An 18,470-nucleotide genomic window follows, 5' to 3' on the forward strand; every position below is an offset into this window, starting at 1 on the left:
CATCTTTCAGACGCGCGTTCGTTTGACACAATCGGATTAGTGTTGCCCGATATATGACCATCAACACCATCTAGTGACAAAAAACCGCGGATACTTTTTAGATGACCCAATATATTCCTTGTTTCTTTATACGTCTCCATAACTCGGAGTCTGAGGTTGTTCTCTATCTGCATCTTTCTCATCATTTCATTTAGCAGTTTCCTTTCCCATTATCGAATGCAGCTTTCAGATCCGCCAAAAAGGCAAACATCTCCTTCCTTCATATTCCTTCCCCTTTCTATACTCTGTTAATCATTATTGATTATATTGTTAATCATTTTCCAGAATTCTTTTCTGATTTCTTTGGACATCTTTCCTCCTTTTTTGCTCAATTCCCTGTTAACCACGTGATATACTAGTAGATTGCATCCATTGTTCCTCTTCCTTTTCTGAATCCATACTATCCTTTCTTCAGCTTTTCCTCCGCTTCTTTTTCAAGACTTCTGTTTAGAATAGTCGCGTAAATCTTATTGAGATGTGTCCATTAATGTAATTCCTTTATAGTTTTTAATTTCTTCTTTATCTCCTCTTTTATAGATAGGACAGATAAAGCCTTTGTTCCAATCTGATAGTATTCCTTCCCCTTTCTATACTCTGTTAATCATTATTGATTATACTGTTAATCATTTTCCAGAATTCTTTTCTGATTTCTTTGGACATAAACTTCATTCTCTATCTCGTTTCTACTCTCATTCTCATTCTCTTTTCTCCCGGAGTCTTTGCTTTTTTTAATTTTCTTAACACCTCTATTAACTCTTCTTTTACAATTTCTTCTACTTCTTCTCTTCCTGTCTTTTCCTCTTCGCTTTCCTCACTTTCCATACTCAGAGTCGTTTTCTCCCGCGTGCCCTCTAGCAGCTCCATAAAATGGTCTCTTCAGCTGTCCATCTATATATCCTTCTGATTTCTTCTTCCTGTACTTTGTTTATATATTTCCTTCCTGTACTTGTGTTTATATATTTCCATGCCTCTTTCTCACTTCTTATATTTTTTATCTTTTCTTCTTCTGCTTCCGCATGCTTCTTCTTCTGTGCTTCACACCATTCTTTATAATTCCTCCTTTTTATCACATAATCTTCCCTGCTAATTCTTCTTTTCTTCAGTTCTCTCAATTCTTTTCTTAACTTTCTTTTCCTACTTCTCTATTCTTTATTATATCATTCTTTCTTTCCTAATTTCCATGGGAATATTTTCTTTTTATCTTTCTTGATTGCACTTTTAATCTTTTCTTTTATCTCCATCCAAATGCCCTCCGTATCTTCCCGTGTGCTCTTCCATTCTTTACTCTTCTCTTGATAGCTTTTCATCCCCTCTTCCATCCAGTCACTTCTCTCTATTTCCACTATCTTTTTTTCTCCATTATTTGCGATCTTAGCAGCTCTAATGGGATATGATTTGACTCTGTTCTTGCCTTCTTCTACTCTTTTGATTTCTTTGCATGCTCCATCATTTCCTATCATATAGTCCATGACCGAAAATTCTCTCTCCCCTATATAAGTCCATCCCCTTCTTTGAAGCTTCCAGTATCACCCATCCTCTCTCTTCTATCCTTCCTATTAGTCTATGGCTCTCTTTATTTATTATTTTATGTATTGATTTTTTGCTCTTGTTTCTCTTCTCATTTTCTTTCTCTATTACCGGTTTTCCTTCACTAGCTGTCCTTGCATTTAAATCTCCTCCTATTATTAAATACTCTTCCTCTTCTTCTCGAATATGTTCCATCAACCTTTCCATTGTTTTTTCTACCTCTTGACTACACACTGTTATTATTCTCCATTTATTTCCATTATAGATCATTTCACATTCCATCGCTGCTTCACTTATTTTCCTAACTTCTATATTCTTTATTTTCTTGTTCACTGCAGTGATTATCCCACCTTTTGCTCTTCCTTTTTTATGTTCCTTCTTTGCCGGCACATAGTTCCACTCGTAGTTTTTCGGCAATCTATTTTTAATTTTCTCTCACCTTTCTTCATCTATCCATGTCTCCACTAATCCCACGATTAAATTCTTCCAGATATTCCCATGTTTCCTCACATTTATTAGACAATATTCCAAAAATCCTGCAATATTCCAAAAACAAATTCTTAATCCTCTTTTCGCCTCTTCCCCGCCATCTTTTTCCTTTTCATTCTCTTCTTCCTCCTTTGTTTTTTTCTATTCTTTTCTCTCTCTCATTCCAGCGTAGCCACTTATCTTTCACAAAAATTTTACTATAGCTTACTTTCACATTATTTCCTTTCTTTTTCTCCTTTTTAGTTTTTTTCTTCAACTGCTTTTGCATTTTTCTCTCTTTTCTTGTTAGATCATCATCTATAAATATCCCTGCACTTAACACTTTCTTTCTTGTCATAATCTCGCTTTTTTCTTCCCAGCTCTCTAATTCAGCTATTATAGTGCACTTATTCTCCCTGTCCTGTGCCTTAAACGCTTTTCTTACTTTCACTTCTAATTTTCTTTGACGATTTTTACCTGCTGTTCCATCTTATTTCTGCCTCATTTGCTTATGCCTCTGATTACTATATTGTTTCTCCATCTTCCTCCATCCTTCTTTTCGCTTTCCCATTCCAATTTTTCTATTCTTCTTTCCAGTTTTCTCCTTTTTATGTTATGTTCTTCTTTATCTTTTCTTCTTTTTTCCTCCATCTCCAACTTTCCTTCTTTCCTTCCTCATTTGTTCAATTTGTCCCATCATGTTTTCAAACCGTTTACAAATATTTTCCTCCATCTCCTTCATAAACTTTATCATAGATTCCTCTTTTCTTGTCATGTATCTCTGCATATTTTCTTCCTTAGGTTTGTTTTTACTGCCTGTCTATTTATATATTTATATATACAGGGTGACATGAATATACGGCCCCACTCGTCTCAAGCAGGTAGAGTGAACTAAACTGAGTAGAAAAGTCCTCTACCATTTTGTAATGGGGCCGTACCTTCGACAATAGTAAGTCGAGCAGACGCGCGTATTCGGCTATCTTTAAACGTTAATATCTTGTTAATTATTGCGAGCGTTACAAAATGATAAAGGACTTTCCTACTTAATTTAGTCTATTCTACTTGCTCGAGACGAGTGGGGCCATATATTCGTGCCACTCTTTATATTATATTTTACATATATTATATATTTTTTTATCAATGATATTAATATTATTTTATTTATTATAATATTATTAAATTATTTTTTATTTATATTCCTCTGATTATTAATAAATAATTATAAATAATTAATTAATGATCTTGAAATAAGTCTATGTTTTGAAAACATATTAAAGAAAATTTTCTATTAAAATTTTTATTTTAATAATTTACTTTATTTTTTTAACCTCCCATTCCATTCTTCCCACCCACATCTCCCTAATAACTAAATTCAAATAAAAATTTAATAAAACACGCTTATCACCACTTATTATCTTTGTAAACAACATTCTACACATACTAAATATACTAATTTTAATTTATTAATCCCTACAAGTAATTGTTATCCTACTCTACCCTATCTTATCTACCTACATTAAATAAACACAAACATAAATTTAAATATCAAAATAAAAATGAAAATTATATAATTTAAAAGATAAAATAATTTTTTAACATAAATGTATTAATACATCATATCGCATCCGCGATAAAACTCCACGTATTAAATTAATTAGAAATACTACCAAATTAATATACAATCATATTCATAATGAAAGTAAATTAGTAAACACATCCTCCACTAAATATCTAAAAAAAATAATTATACCATATTCCGTCATAAAAATCAATGCAAACCACCTCTGAAATACATTAAATCCTGAAATTAACTCTGATTCACCCTCTACAAAATCTATCGGCCTACGATTCAGCTCAGTCATTATTCCCAATAAACATACTAAGAATAAAGGCATAACTATAATTCCATATCATACATCTGTCACTTTAAAAAATCTATAAAAGAATATCTCTCTCTCAAAATCATTAACATTAAAAAAATTATAATTAAACTAACCTCATAAGATAAAGTTTGAGAAATACCCCGAACTGTCCCTATTAACGAATTAAAGAATTAGAAAATTACCCCATAAATGTAAATATATATAATAATAATAGAAATTAATCCAAACCCTAGAAGGATTACAATATAAACAGGATGTCCGAAAAATCAAAATAAATATTGATATAAAATAGGGTCTCCACTTCCAGATGGGTAAAAAAAGGAGGTATTTAAGTTTCGATCTGTTAAAAGTATATGGCTGCGGCAAGAACGGGAAGAGAAAGAAGTAATAATACTGCAGTGATAAGAATTGATCAAACTAGAAGAGGAATTTTGTCTTATGAGAGAAGTTTTTGATGTATATTGAAAATTGTAGAAATAAAATTAATTGCCTCTAAAATTGAAGATATTCCTGCAATATGGAGAGAAAAAATAGTTAAATCAATTGATGTTTCTCTATAAAATATATTAGATATAAGGGGTGGATAAAAGGGTTCATCCTGCCCCAATTCCAAGGTATAAAAAATTTTTTTGAATAAGGAGAGTTAGAGATGGCGGTAAAAGTCGAAATCTTATATTATTTATTCGGAGAGAAGCTATATCAGGAAAGCCTTAGTTTAAGGAAAATTAAAAAATTTCCAAATCCTCCAATTATAAAAGGTATAACTATTAAAAAATTATAATAAATGCTTGATTTATAATTAAAGATAATTGTAAATTTCGTCATTATTAAGATATTATATAAAAAAGAATAATTATTTGAATAATAATTAATATTAATATGTTTAATAGAGAAATTTTGAAATTAAGGGAAATCGAAAATATAAAGGAGGAATATTAAATTTAATTATTAAAGAAGGAAATAAAATATGATAAATATAATTAAATATGCTAATATTGTTAATAATAATAGAAAAAATGATGAAATAATTTGAATAATTAAAAAATATTAATAAGGCTCTGTACTTATAACAAACAGTAGTATACAAGAAGGGCAAAGAGCCAATAACGTATAAGAGAATTTTAATTTAAATAAGCAAAAATAATACGAAACAATTATAATAAACAAACGTTTCAACTCCAATCGAATCATTTTTAATGTAATCTTAAAATATATAAACATCATTCTAAATTAAAAATATGCATATATCTTATAATATTATTATAAATCTTTAATATCAAATTTTTCATTTTGTGTACATTCGCGAGTCATTTTTATCAAGAATAAACAAAATCATAAAAATTCTGGAAAAGTAACCGTGAACAAAAAGAATTAATATTAATTACATAACAATTAGTATTATATTATAATATGATAATGTACCTTAGTAAAATTAAATTTAGTTAAATGTGTTAAGAGTCCATTAGTAAAAAAAGAGAAAAAAACGCATGTAGATTGTAGTCCATTTCGTGGTACAATGTAATAGTCTTTTTATTGAATAACTTATTTTAAGCAAATTTGCAAAGGTAACAGACAACTGACTTACACGATGTCATATAACGAAATATCAAGAAGAAAAACATTATCGAGAAAACGGCAAAATAGGGGGGAAAAAGGAGAGAAGATATTAGGAAGAAGAAAGAGAATGTATAATGTCAAAATACAATTCCGGCAAAGATTCCGTGTCATTTTGTCTATTTATTCCATGTTTCTGTTTTTTAATATGGATCATTTCAGAGAATTTTATTATATGAAGGCTCTACATCTAATAAGTCCACTTTATCCCATTTAAAGTTATGATTCTCCTCAATACGATGGTTGGAAATCACTGATGGAGATTTTGAACTTATATTGATATCAGAAACATATTCATGCAATCTGGTCTTTAGTTGTCTTTTTGTTTGACCAACATATCTAACATCAGAATCTTCGCAAGATATTTTGTAGACTACATTTTGATTCTGAATGAGTTCCAAATCATCCTTTCCTCTCTTTATGAAACTTCTTAATGTGTTAGGAATGGTAAAAGTCAATTTACAATTAAACATGTTAACAATAGGTACAAATCTTTCGGATATCGTACTGACATATGGAATCGTAAAAAATCTCTCCGTGTCATTCTTATTCTTATTCAAATTATTAATCTTGTTAATGTGATATTTAATTCTATTATGAATAGTCGAGAAAATAAAACGTAACGGATACACATTCTGTAAAAAAATCTTAATAGCGTCAAATTATTTCGTTGGAATTTCGGATGACACAAACAAAAAACCCTGTGTACAACTCCATAAATTACACTTCTTTTATCACAAAGTGGATGGTGTGAATGAAAATTAAGAAATCTACCGGAAAAGGTTGCTTTACGATTAGGTTATATAATATATTAAAAATAAAATTCCGCTCTTCAATAATCAACATAGTATCTAAAAAATTTATATTAAACTGAAATATTAATAAAATATCAGTTTAATGTAAGGTGTTAGGTTTGATTTGTTTTTGAGTGGGGTAGAATGAATAATAATTGGGATAAGTGAGTATGAATGAATTGTGAGATAGGAAGGAATTTAAAGTAATACGGAGTATTTCCGTAAGATAATGAATTAGAAGTTCATTTTAGGTCTTCAACTAGAAATTTTAATATGTCAATGATATTATTAACAATAATATATCTCTTTTTGGTTTTAGTTAATGGAAATGTGGAAGTTAACGAATAGAGTGTAATAAAAAAAGAGGAGTGGGACTCGACTAATAGGATAAATGAGTGATTTGAAATTTCCATCTGTGTAAAGGATGTACTTAAGATACATAAAAAGTTTTTTTGCTGTAAAATAGGTAACGATTCTATTCTCATACATTTCGATTTGGAAATATTAATGATAGGTTACTTTTTAAATTAGAATCTGGAAATTCTTGTTCTCTACATAAATATTCGAAATATGACAATTGGCGCTGCAACATTGTTGTACGACCTTCACATGATGAAAGAACATGTTTAGATATAATTATTTTACATGACGATTGAATCTAATGTCAGATATTTGTAATTTTGCGTTTTAAGAATATTGTGAATTTACTGAAGATGGTCAGATTGTGGCCGAAATGTCTAATGTTTTATTAATGTAATTATAATTAAATATCACAAATAATATCTTGTGCTGTGGTTTTTATGCTCTTCTTTTAATAACTTTTAATATTTAACTTTTAATATTTAATTTAACAATATTAATAATATTTAATTTTTATAAATAAAATTTTTAAAAGTTTTTTTTATGAAAAAATTTATTATAAATTTATTATAAATTTATTATAAAATTTATTATAAAATTTATAAATTTTATAATTATAGTGTATTTAGTAATAATATGATTATGTTTTATTATAATTTGTTATGTATTTAGTCTTATGTTTGATTTTTATATTTATGCAATATAAGGACATAGAGTGTTTAATATTATAATAAGGGTAGAATGTTATTATTATTCAATAATGTTAATGATATTGAGATTATGGATTTTGGATTTAATGTTTGTGTTTGAAAGAATTTGATAAATTAAAAATATTAATTTTTATTAAAATAATAATAGTATTAATGATAGTATTAATAATTTTTATATTTATAGATATGATTTTATTTTATATAATATTTGAGATTAGAATAATATCTACATTTTTTAAATTATTTATTGAGGAAGAAATCCTGAGCGTCGTAGGGCTGATTATTATATAATAATATATGTGTTATTGATTTCATTTCCTTTATATAGTATATATATTAAGTGTACAAATAAGTTTCCGCCGTTTTTTTATAAAAAATTAAGCATTTATTGTGAAAGAACGATACATAATGTTTTATTGATGTAAGTCAAAATGTAAGTGCAAGTTCTTTTTGCATTTGGCACGAATCTTCATTCAATAATGCTTTCAATTCCGCGTCTTCGTACAGTTTCGGCCTTCCGCTATATTCTTTGTCTTTGATGTCAAATTCACCGTTCTTAAATTTTTGAAACCATTCATGACAACTTCTGTCACTTAAGGCAGCCTCACCATATGCTTCTACAAGCAATCGATGAGTCTCAGCTGCAGATTCCTTCAAATTAAAGAAGTAAATCAAAAGTTCCCGCAAATGACGCTTATTCGGCTCAAAATTCGGCATTTTCGCACAAAAAAAATATTAGGTGTTGGAATTAATTCGTAGCGTTTTTAATGAAAGAATGTTATTTATTTCACATGAGCATTAAAAAATACATTAATGAAAGTACTTCCCATCACTTGTAAAACGCTACGAATTAATTCCAACACCTAATATATGATGCTGATAAAAAATCGCTAGTATTTCAAGGTTATGTTGTTGACAGACGTCCAACCTTATGATATAATGTTTTATTATACATCAGACAATTTTAACCATAGCTTGCTAGTGATATCGTCTTTTGTAGAACGGCGGATATTTATTTGTACACCTAATATTATATATATATATATATATATATATATATATATATATATAATATATATATATATAATATATATATATATATATATATATATATATAATTAAAAGTAATAAAAAAGGCTCTACTAATAAACAAAAGGTAGTATAAAAGAAAGGCAAAGAGCCAATAACGTATAAAAGAATTATAATTTAGATAAGCAAACCTAATACAAAACAATTAAAATACAATAAAATAAAACAAACGTTTCAACTCCAATTGAGTCATTTTCAATGCAATCTTACAATAATATAAATATCGTTCTAAATTAAAAATTCGTACATAATCTTACAATATTCTTACAATTCCTTAACAAAAAAATTTTTTTTTTCCTCTGTGTAATACGCTGTCAGTCATTTTTATCAAGAATTAACAAAGTCATAAGAAAGTTCTAGAAAAGTAACCGTAAACAAAAAGAATTAATATTAATCACATAAAAATTAAAAATATGATAATATACCTTAATAAATCTGTTACGAGTCCAATGATACACAACGAGAAAAAAATGTAAAATGTGGTCCATTTCGTGGTACAATAAAAAAGTCTTTTTAATTTAATAGGTTATTGTAAGCAAATTCGCAAAGGTAACGAGCATCTAACTTAAACGATATCACAAAACGAAATGTCAAGCAGAAAAACATTATCGAGAACGGAAAACGGAAAAATAGGAGGAAAAGGAAGATGTTAGAAAGGAGAAAGAGAATGTATAATGTCAGAATACAAATCCGGCAAAGACTTCGTGTCATTTTGTCTATTAATCCCATGCTTTTGTTTTTTAATATGGACCATTTCAGATATTAACCTTTTGTTGTATGAAGGCTCTATATCTAATATTTTCACTTTATCCCATTTAAAGTTATGATTCTCCATCATACGATGGTTGGAAATCACTGATGGAGATTTTGAACTTATATTGATATCAGAAACATGTCCATGCAATCTGGTCTTTAATTGTCTTTTAGTTTGGCCATCGTAACTGGCATCACAATCCTCACAGGATATTCTGTAAACCACATTTTGATTCTGAACGTGTTCCAAATCATTCTTTCCTCTCCTTATAAAACTTCTCAATGTGTTAGGAATAGTAAAAGCCAATTTACAATTAAACATATTAACAATAGGTATAAATCTTTCGGATATTATATTAACATATGGAATCTTAAAAAACCTCCTCCCAGTGTCATCCTTATTCTTATTCAAATTATTAAACTTATTAATGTGATATTTTATTCTATTATGAATAGTCAAAAAAATAAAACGTAACGGATACCCATTCTGTAAAAAAATCTTAATAGCGTCAATCAAATTATTTTGTTGGAATTTCGGATGACACAAGAAATCTTATCCATGACTCCATAAATCACACCTCTTTTATAACAAAGTGGGTGGTGTGAATGGAAATTAAGAAATCTGCCGGAAAAGGTTGCTTTACGGTATATATCAAAAATGAGATTCCGTTCATCGATAATCAACATCGTATCTAAAAAACTTATTTTTCCATCACCTATCTCCATGGTGAACTGCAATCTAGTATGTAACGATTTTAAAATATTCTTTTATACGTTATTGGCTTTTTGATCTTCTTTTATACTACCTTTTGTTTATTAGTACAGAGCCTTTTTTATTACTTTTAATTTTATATACGCGGGCGAAATAATGCATCAATTTCATAAATATTTTAATTTCTCTTTTGCTTATATCCGATATGAATATGGCTTTGAGGCTTGTCAATTTTTGAAAGAATTTTGTAACCTAATTAAATGTAGCGTTAATATTAGAACTCGCATCAGATTCTTGAAATCATGTATTAATCACAATTTAGTTTCGCCACATCTTAAAAGATATACTAATATTAGAAGTTTAAATTTGTTTAATAGTCTTTCTTACAGAAGACTTCAGAAAATTCAGTTTAACAATGTGAAAGCAATTTTGCAATTGGAGTTGAAGGATTCTTACAGGCATTTGCATTTTATTAGAATGAGCATCGTTGATTTTTCCTTTAAAATCTACTATGTTTTACCGGTCTCCATGGTTTGTGAGTTTTTCAAATACTTAGATAATATTAATAATTTTTACTTTTTTCAACATACAAGAAAAATTGACAAGAAGATTTTATGGTTGAAAGAAAAAGATTTTAAAGATAAAAAAGCAAATATTAAGCCAATTTCTTACTGTTGTGCTTCGAATAATGAATTGCTTAATAAAATTACATCTAACAAGATTAATAATGACATTACGGTACAAAATATAGAAAGGATTTCACATTTCGGCTGAACTGTTTGGAGATGCCACTCCTCTAGATGTTTTAAATAATAAATGGTTCCTTAATTTGAGCAATGTTGACATTCCTTTAGAGGTCCAATGCTTCAGTTGGGGGAAGGCTTTGGTCTTCCTATTAACAAACATAATTTTGATAGAACATTGATAGAATTTATTAAGAATATTGAGAATAATATTGGTCGTCGGAAGAATATAATTAATTTTGTTAGAAACAATAGTGTTTCAATTATGGATAAGTTTCGGAATGATTTTCCTAAGACCGGCTCGAATGACAAGTTGTTGTTCGATTGGATTAGGACAAAGTTTGGATTAGGACGAAATTATTTGTAAAAGATCATCCTGAAATATTAATTTCCAAAGCTGATAAGGGTAATGTCACCGTTGCTCAAAATAAATTAGAGTACATATCCAAGATGGAATTGATATTTTCGGATAAAAATACATATGAATTAATAACTAAAAATCCTACAAAAAAATTTACGTAACTTGCTTAGTAGGTGGAAAGGAAAAGGGTTAATAGATGACTTGACGTATCGGAGGTTGTGTACGACTGATGAGGTCATTCCTAGAGCTTATGGTTTGACGAAGATACACAAACAAAACTATCCGTTGAGAATTATTGTTTTATCGTTAAATAGCCCATTATATAATTTGTCATTATTTTTGCATAACATTATTGCAGATTCTATACCGGAGACGCCTAATTTCATAAAAAACAGCTATGATTTGATTAAAAATGTAAAGCTGGAATCAGATTCTGTTTTGGTTTCCTTGGATGTGGTATCCCTATTCACTAATATACCTATAGATTTGACATCTGATAGTGTGGTTGTGAGGTGGGATGCTATATCCAAGAAGACTAAGATTCCTTTGGACGAATTTTTGATAGCCTTTCGTATGGTTCTGATTTCGACAGTTTTCATTTTTAATAAAAAAATATATAAGCAGATTTTTGGGACCCCCATGGGTTCACCTTTGTCACCTGTTGTTGCAAGTATTGTTATGCAGGATTTTGAAAAGATGGCTATTGGAATGCTGCCTTGTCGTCTGCTGTTTTATTACCGATACGTCGATGATATTATCTTAGCCGCTCCTTCTGAAAGTGTTTATGATATTTTGGATATTTTAAATTCGTTACATACTAGATTGCAGTTCACCTTGGAGATAGGTGATGGAAAAATAAGTTTTTTAGATACGATGTTGATTATCGATGAACGGAATCTCATTTTTGATATATACCGTAAAGCAACCTTTTCCGGCAGATTTCTTAATTTCCATTCACACCACCCACTTTGTTATAAAAGAGGTGTGATTTATGGAGTCATGGATAAGATTTCTTGTGTCATCCGAAATTCCAACAAAATAATTTGATTGACGCTATTAAGATTTTTTTACAGAATGGGTATCCGTTACGTTTTATTTTTTTGACTATTCATAATAGAATAAAATATCACATTAATAAGTTTAATAATTTGAATAAGAATAAGGATGACACTGGGAGGAGGTTTTTTAAGATTCCATATGTTAATATAATATCCGAAAGATTTATACCTATTGTTAATATGTTTAATTGTAAATTGGCTTTTACTATTCCTAACACATTGAGAAGTTTTATAAGGAGAGGAAAGAATGATTTGGAACACGTTCAGAATCAAAATGTGGTTTACAGAATATCCTGTGAGGATTGTGATGCCAGTTACGATGGCCAAACTAAAAGACAATTAAAGACCAGATTGCATGGACATGTTTCTGATATCAATATAAGTTCAAAATCTCCATCAGTGATTTCCAACCATCGTATGATGGAGAATCATAACTTTAAATGGGATAAAGTGAAAATATTAGATATAGAGCCTTCATACAACAAAAGGTTAATATCTGAAATGGTCCATATTAAAAAACAAAAGCATGGGATTAATAGACAAAATGACACGAAGTCTTTGCCGGATTTGTATTCTGACATTATACATTCTCTTTCTCCTTTCTAACATCTTCCTTTTCCTCCTATTTTTCCGTTTTCCGTTCTCGATAATGTTTTTCTGCTTGACATTTCGTTTTGTGATATCGTTTAAGTTAGATGCTCGTTACCTTTGCGAATTTGCTTACAATAACCTATTAAATTAAAAAGACTTTTTATTGTACCACGAAATGGACCACATTTTACATTTTTTTCTCGTTGTGTATCATTGGACTCGTAACAGATTTATTAAGGTATATTATCATATTTTTAATTTTTATGTGATTAATATTAATTCTTTTTGTTTACGGTTACTTTTCTAGAACTTTCTTATGACTTTGTTAATTCTTGATAAAAATGACTGACAGCGTATTACACAGAGGAAAAAAAAAATTTTTTTGTTAAGGAATTGTAAGAATATTGTAAGATTATGTACGAATTTTTAATTTAGAACGATATTTATATTATTGTAAGATTGCATTGAAAATGACTCAATTGGAGTTGAAACGTTTGTTTTATTTTATTGTATTTTAATTGTTTTGTATTAGGTTTGCTTATCTAAATTATAATTCTTTTATACGTTATTGGCTCTTTGCCCTTCTTTTATACCTTTTGTTTATATATATACACACACACACGCGCGCACACATACACACACACACACACACACACACACACACACACACACACATATATATATAGAATAACTGTTAAGTTTAGATTAATAATAATAGTTATGGGAGATTATGATTTTATTTTCTGAGTATTTTTAATGATTTATATAGCTTTTTTTATTAAGATATTTATTTATTATATTTATTTCATATTTGATTACCTAAGAGTTATGTTGAGGCCCTCGTTTGTGGTTTTAGCTGAGGTATTATTAAAGATGGGAGGATATGGATTAATTCGATGTTAGAAATATTAGGTGTTGGAATTAATTCGTAGCGTTTTACAAGTGATGGGAAGTACTTTCATTAATGTATTTTTTAATGCTCATGTGAAATAAATAACATTCTTTCATTAAAAAGGCTACGAATTAATTCCAACACCTAATATATTATAAGGATATGATTAAATATGGGTACATTATTTTTAGAATTAGGATTATTGGTAGAATTATAATAAGAATTTTATGTTTAGTAGATAATAGTATAATTGATATAAAAAATATGTTAGGTTATTCTTCAGTAGTTCATATGAATTTAATATTGTGTAGATTGATGACTTTTTTTAAAGTAGGTATAATTGTTGAGGGATTTGTGATGATAATTTCTCATGGGTCATGACTTGGAATATTTTATATGGTAAATTTGTATTATGAACGATCGGGGAAATGATTATTGTTTTTAAATAATGATATAGTAAGTAATTTACCTACAGATATAATATGGTGGTTTTTATTTTATTGTGTGTTGGTTTTATTATAAATTTTTCTTTCTCTTTGTGTCATTTAATTTAATGTTGCCGTTAACGTAGCCATTGTCGTTGCCGTTGACGTTTGTTTATCATTGCCGTTGCATTTGCCATTATTGATGTCATCAACGTTGTCATTACTGTTTACGCTACTGTTGCCGTTAACGCTGCCGTTGCCGTTAACGTTGCTGTAGCTGTTGCCGTTATCATTGCCGATAACCAATGCTGTTAACATTACCGTTGCTGTTACCGATGACGTTGCCGTTCATAATGCCGTTAACGTTGCCGTTGCCGTTAACGCTATTGCTATTGTATTATGTAGTTGCCGTTGTCATTGCCATTAACGGTACCGTAACCGATACCTTTAACGGCAACGTTAACGGTACTTTTAACATTGCCATTGTCATTAATGTAACCGTTGCCGTTAATGTTGCCGTTGCCGTAGTCAATGCCGTTGTCGTTGCTGATGCTGTTAATGTTGCGGTTGATGGTGGCATTAGAGTTACCATTACCGTTAATGTTGCCGTAGCCGTTAACGTTGCCGTTGTCATTTACGTTGCCTTTGCCGTTGCCGTTGTTATTGCCATTACCATTAACGCTACCGTTGCTATTACAGTTGCCGTTGCCGTTAACGTTGCCGTTTCCGCTGCCGTTGCTGTTGCCATTGCCGTTAATGTTAGAATTGCCATTGCTATTGCCGTTAACATTGCCGTTAACATTGCCGTTGCTATTTTCGTTAACGTCACCATTAGCGTTGTCGTTAACGTCACCGGTGTCACTATTGCTGTTAACGTCGCCGGTGCCATTGCCATTAACGTTGCCATTACTTTTGACGTTAAAATTGCGGTTGTTGTTGCCATTAATTTTGCCGTTGCCGTTAACGTTGCCATTGCCGTTAACATTGCCGTTGCTGTTTTCATTAACGTCGTTAGCATTGTTATTGCTGTTAACATGCTTTGCCGTCAACGTTGCCGTTAACGTTACCGTTACCATCAATATTATCGTTGTCGTTGCCATTAACGTTGTCATTACCGTTGACATTACTGTTGTCATTAATGTTGAAAATGCCTTTGCCGTTAACGTTGCTGTTACCGATGACGGTGCCGTTGCCGTTGCCGTTGTTTTTTAAAGTTGCTGTTGCTTTGCTGTCAACATTGCCGTTGCCGTGACGTTGCCATTATCGATGCCGTTAATGTTGCCGTTGCCGTTGTTGTTAACGTTACTGTTGTTGTTAACATTGCCATTGTTGTTAACGTTACTGTTGTTGTTAACGTTGCCGTTGTCGTTAAAATTGCCGTTGCCGTTAATGCTGTTATTGCCGTTGCCGTTAACGTTGCAATAGTTGTTGTGATTAATATTGCCGTTACCGTTTGCGTTGTCTTTTAAAGTTGCTGTTGCTTTGCTGTCAACGTGTCGTTATCATTGCTGTTCCCGTTAACGTTGCCGTTGCCATAACGTTAGAATTGCCATTAACATTGCTGTTGCCTTTACCGTTTACGTTGACGTTTTCTGTTGTCGTCAATATTGCCGTTGTCATTTCTGTTGCCATTGCCGTTGCCGATGCCATTAACATTGCCGTTAACTGTGCCTTTGCTGTTGCCTTTAAAGTTTCCGTTCCCGTTGCCATTAACGCTGCCTTTTCTGTTGTCGTTATCGTTGCTGTTGCCATTGCCGTTACCGTTAACGTTGAAGTTTCCGTTGCTGTTGACGGCAACGGCAATGGTAAATCGCGCCGTAATCGTCAATATTATCGACAACCTTGACGTCAATGACAACGGCAACGGCAACGTTAACTGCGACGATAAACGGCAACATTAATGACAATGGCCGTAATCCCTGAAATTTTTTAGATCATTAAGAATTAATAAAATTAATCACGAAACTAACTACTTCGTAGTTATTTAGAAATTTTTTTCTTAAAAATGCAATTGTTGACAAATGATAGAGCAATAGAAGTATTAAATAAATCACATAAACCTCTGCGTCATTAACTACGATTATGAGTTTAATATTCTACCGTCGTAATTATTGACAAATTTTTGTATTTATTTTGATTTTTTACTTTACAATTACTTTTACAGATTGGCATAATTATTTTTAAAAATTATACTTAAAAAATTTTTTAACTTATATTGTGTCAATAAGTTTTAATTTTTTGTAGAAATTGCTCCAAAATTAAATTACTCTATACATGATATAGAGAACGTTTTAGCAGCATGCAGAAATGGAATAGTTATTTCAGTTGCAAGCAAAAAATTTGGTGGTTCACGAACAATTTTGTTTCACGTAAAATATGAAATAAAACGCCGGAGATAAGTAAAATGAAATCACCAACTATTTTGACAACTGAAGAAGATTGAACTAAAGTATTGGATAAAACAAGTCTCTAAGCTTGAATTGCCAATCACCAAAGACCAGTCAGTTTCGACAGTGTTTCATATGTTACTTACTCAATTAAAACGCAGTATTTGTTTTACTGATAAAAGATCGGGAAGATACTGGTATAAAGCATTTCTAAGAAGACATCCAGAAATAACAAACCGAAAGTCGTAAAATTTGACATTACTTCGTGCTTCAGGCTTTGTGGAAAATATTAGGAGTCCATGAAATTTATTCTTATTTTGAGCAAGAAGATTTATTATCAGTTCTAGAAGATCTTCAACGTATATTCAACTGCAATGAAAATGCTTTCTTTCTAAGCCCTATAGAAAACAAAGTTCTAGTTTCTAAAGACGAAAATGGTGTTTACAATGTAGTTAATTGCAATGATAAAGAGTGTATTGCCACGTTAATGAGAAATGCAGCTGATGATTTGTTGCTACCATAATGTTTGCATGCAAGCGTCTTTCATCATGTATAGCAAACTCTGCACCATCAGAATAGCTATTGGAAAAACAGCATAGTGGATGATAGCAGAACATTTTTTCGAATTTATTACAAATATTTTTTATCCACAGACAATTAAAGAAGATATTCCAGTAATATCATATGTTAACGGACACTCCTCGCATTTAACTTAAATTTAAGCCGTTTTTGTTTGAGCAATAAAATAATTTTAGTGGCCTTATTTCCTAATGCCATCCACGTTATACAGCCGATGGATGTTGGATTTGTTTCGGCCATTAAAAGTGCGATGGACAAAGATGGAAATGGCGACTATAGAACAACGGTGAAAAATTAACCAAAATGTATTTTGCCTCGCTTTTAAACGAAGAATTAAACGCGATTGATGTACACAGTATTTTTAAAAATAGTTTTCGGAAATATGATTTATTTTTATTCAATGCAGATGCAAATGAATATTTTTGGCTTCTTAATAAAAATCAATAATCCAAATCTATCTCGCCAATTCGGTAGTTCTTCTGAACCACAATTATTATTACAGTCCTTAGAAAGACAGTTATCAGAACTGAAATTAAATTCGTTCCTTTTATAGGGCAATGCAAAAGGAGATATTGAAGATATAAGTTTATTTATAATAGTTATTGGTTATCTTTAAAAAAAAGTGGAAATATGGGACTTGTGCAATCTAATGAAAATTCTGAAGTAGGAATTAGTCAACAACTTTATGAAGATGCTCAAGTACACTTACAATCTAATGAAAATATTTTAAATAATGAAAATGTTTTGCAAGAAATATATATATAAACAAGCTTGGAATAGTTTTTGAAGACTCTCAGAAATCTAGTCATATAAAGGAAGGGAATCATTTAGTCATTTATATAATGTATCGTATATCAATGAGTCTAATGTGCAATCACAATTGTTGGATAACGTTAAACAAAGTTCTTGAAATTCTAATATTCTACATGAAAATTTTTTTACAACAAGCAGTAATGTAATCGTTCTTTGTACAAACGAAGAAGAAATTATCATTGATAATAGAAAGAAAATGCTTGCTCAGTTCCTGTACATCCTCAGGCAAGAGATATCCCATCTACCTTCAAGGACTTTCTTTTTTTGCCAGAAGAGAAAAATAAGCCTAAATTAAGAAGAAGTAAAGAAAAAATACCAGCAATTGCCTCTTCTGATAAACGAATAGAACATCATACAAAGAAAACTAGAAGAAAAACGAAAAGCCGAATATGTAAAAGAAGAAAGAAAAAGAAAACGAAATGAGAAGAAAGCTGAAAATTTAAAAATCAAGTAAGAAAGAAAAGAAGACAAAGAATTAGCTGCCAAAAAGCAAAACTTTGCAAAAAAAAAAGAAATTAAATAGTTGAAATAATATTTTCGAACTGTTCATAAAATATCTTATTTAAAAGCTCAATTTTGAACTTCGTTGAAGTTTTAAAGTATTTAAGATTTAAGTTGTGTGTACTAAGTATATACACAATAATTATTTAATAATTGTTGTTTTAGTAATAC

General features: G+C 30.1%; 1 pseudogene; it reads left to right on the forward strand.

Annotated features, from left to right (window-relative positions):
• Positions 1-16,256: 16,256 nt before the first annotated feature.
• On the forward strand, positions 16,257-18,300 carry LOC147907867 (uncharacterized; annotated as a pseudogene).
• Positions 18,301-18,470: the final 170 nt, after the last annotated feature.

Source organism: Acromyrmex echinatior, chromosome 12 (assembly GCF_024713525.1).
Source record: "Acromyrmex echinatior isolate Ae372 chromosome 12, ASM2471352v2, whole genome shotgun sequence".
Classification (NCBI taxonomy): domain Eukaryota; kingdom Metazoa; phylum Arthropoda; class Insecta; order Hymenoptera; family Formicidae; genus Acromyrmex; species Acromyrmex echinatior.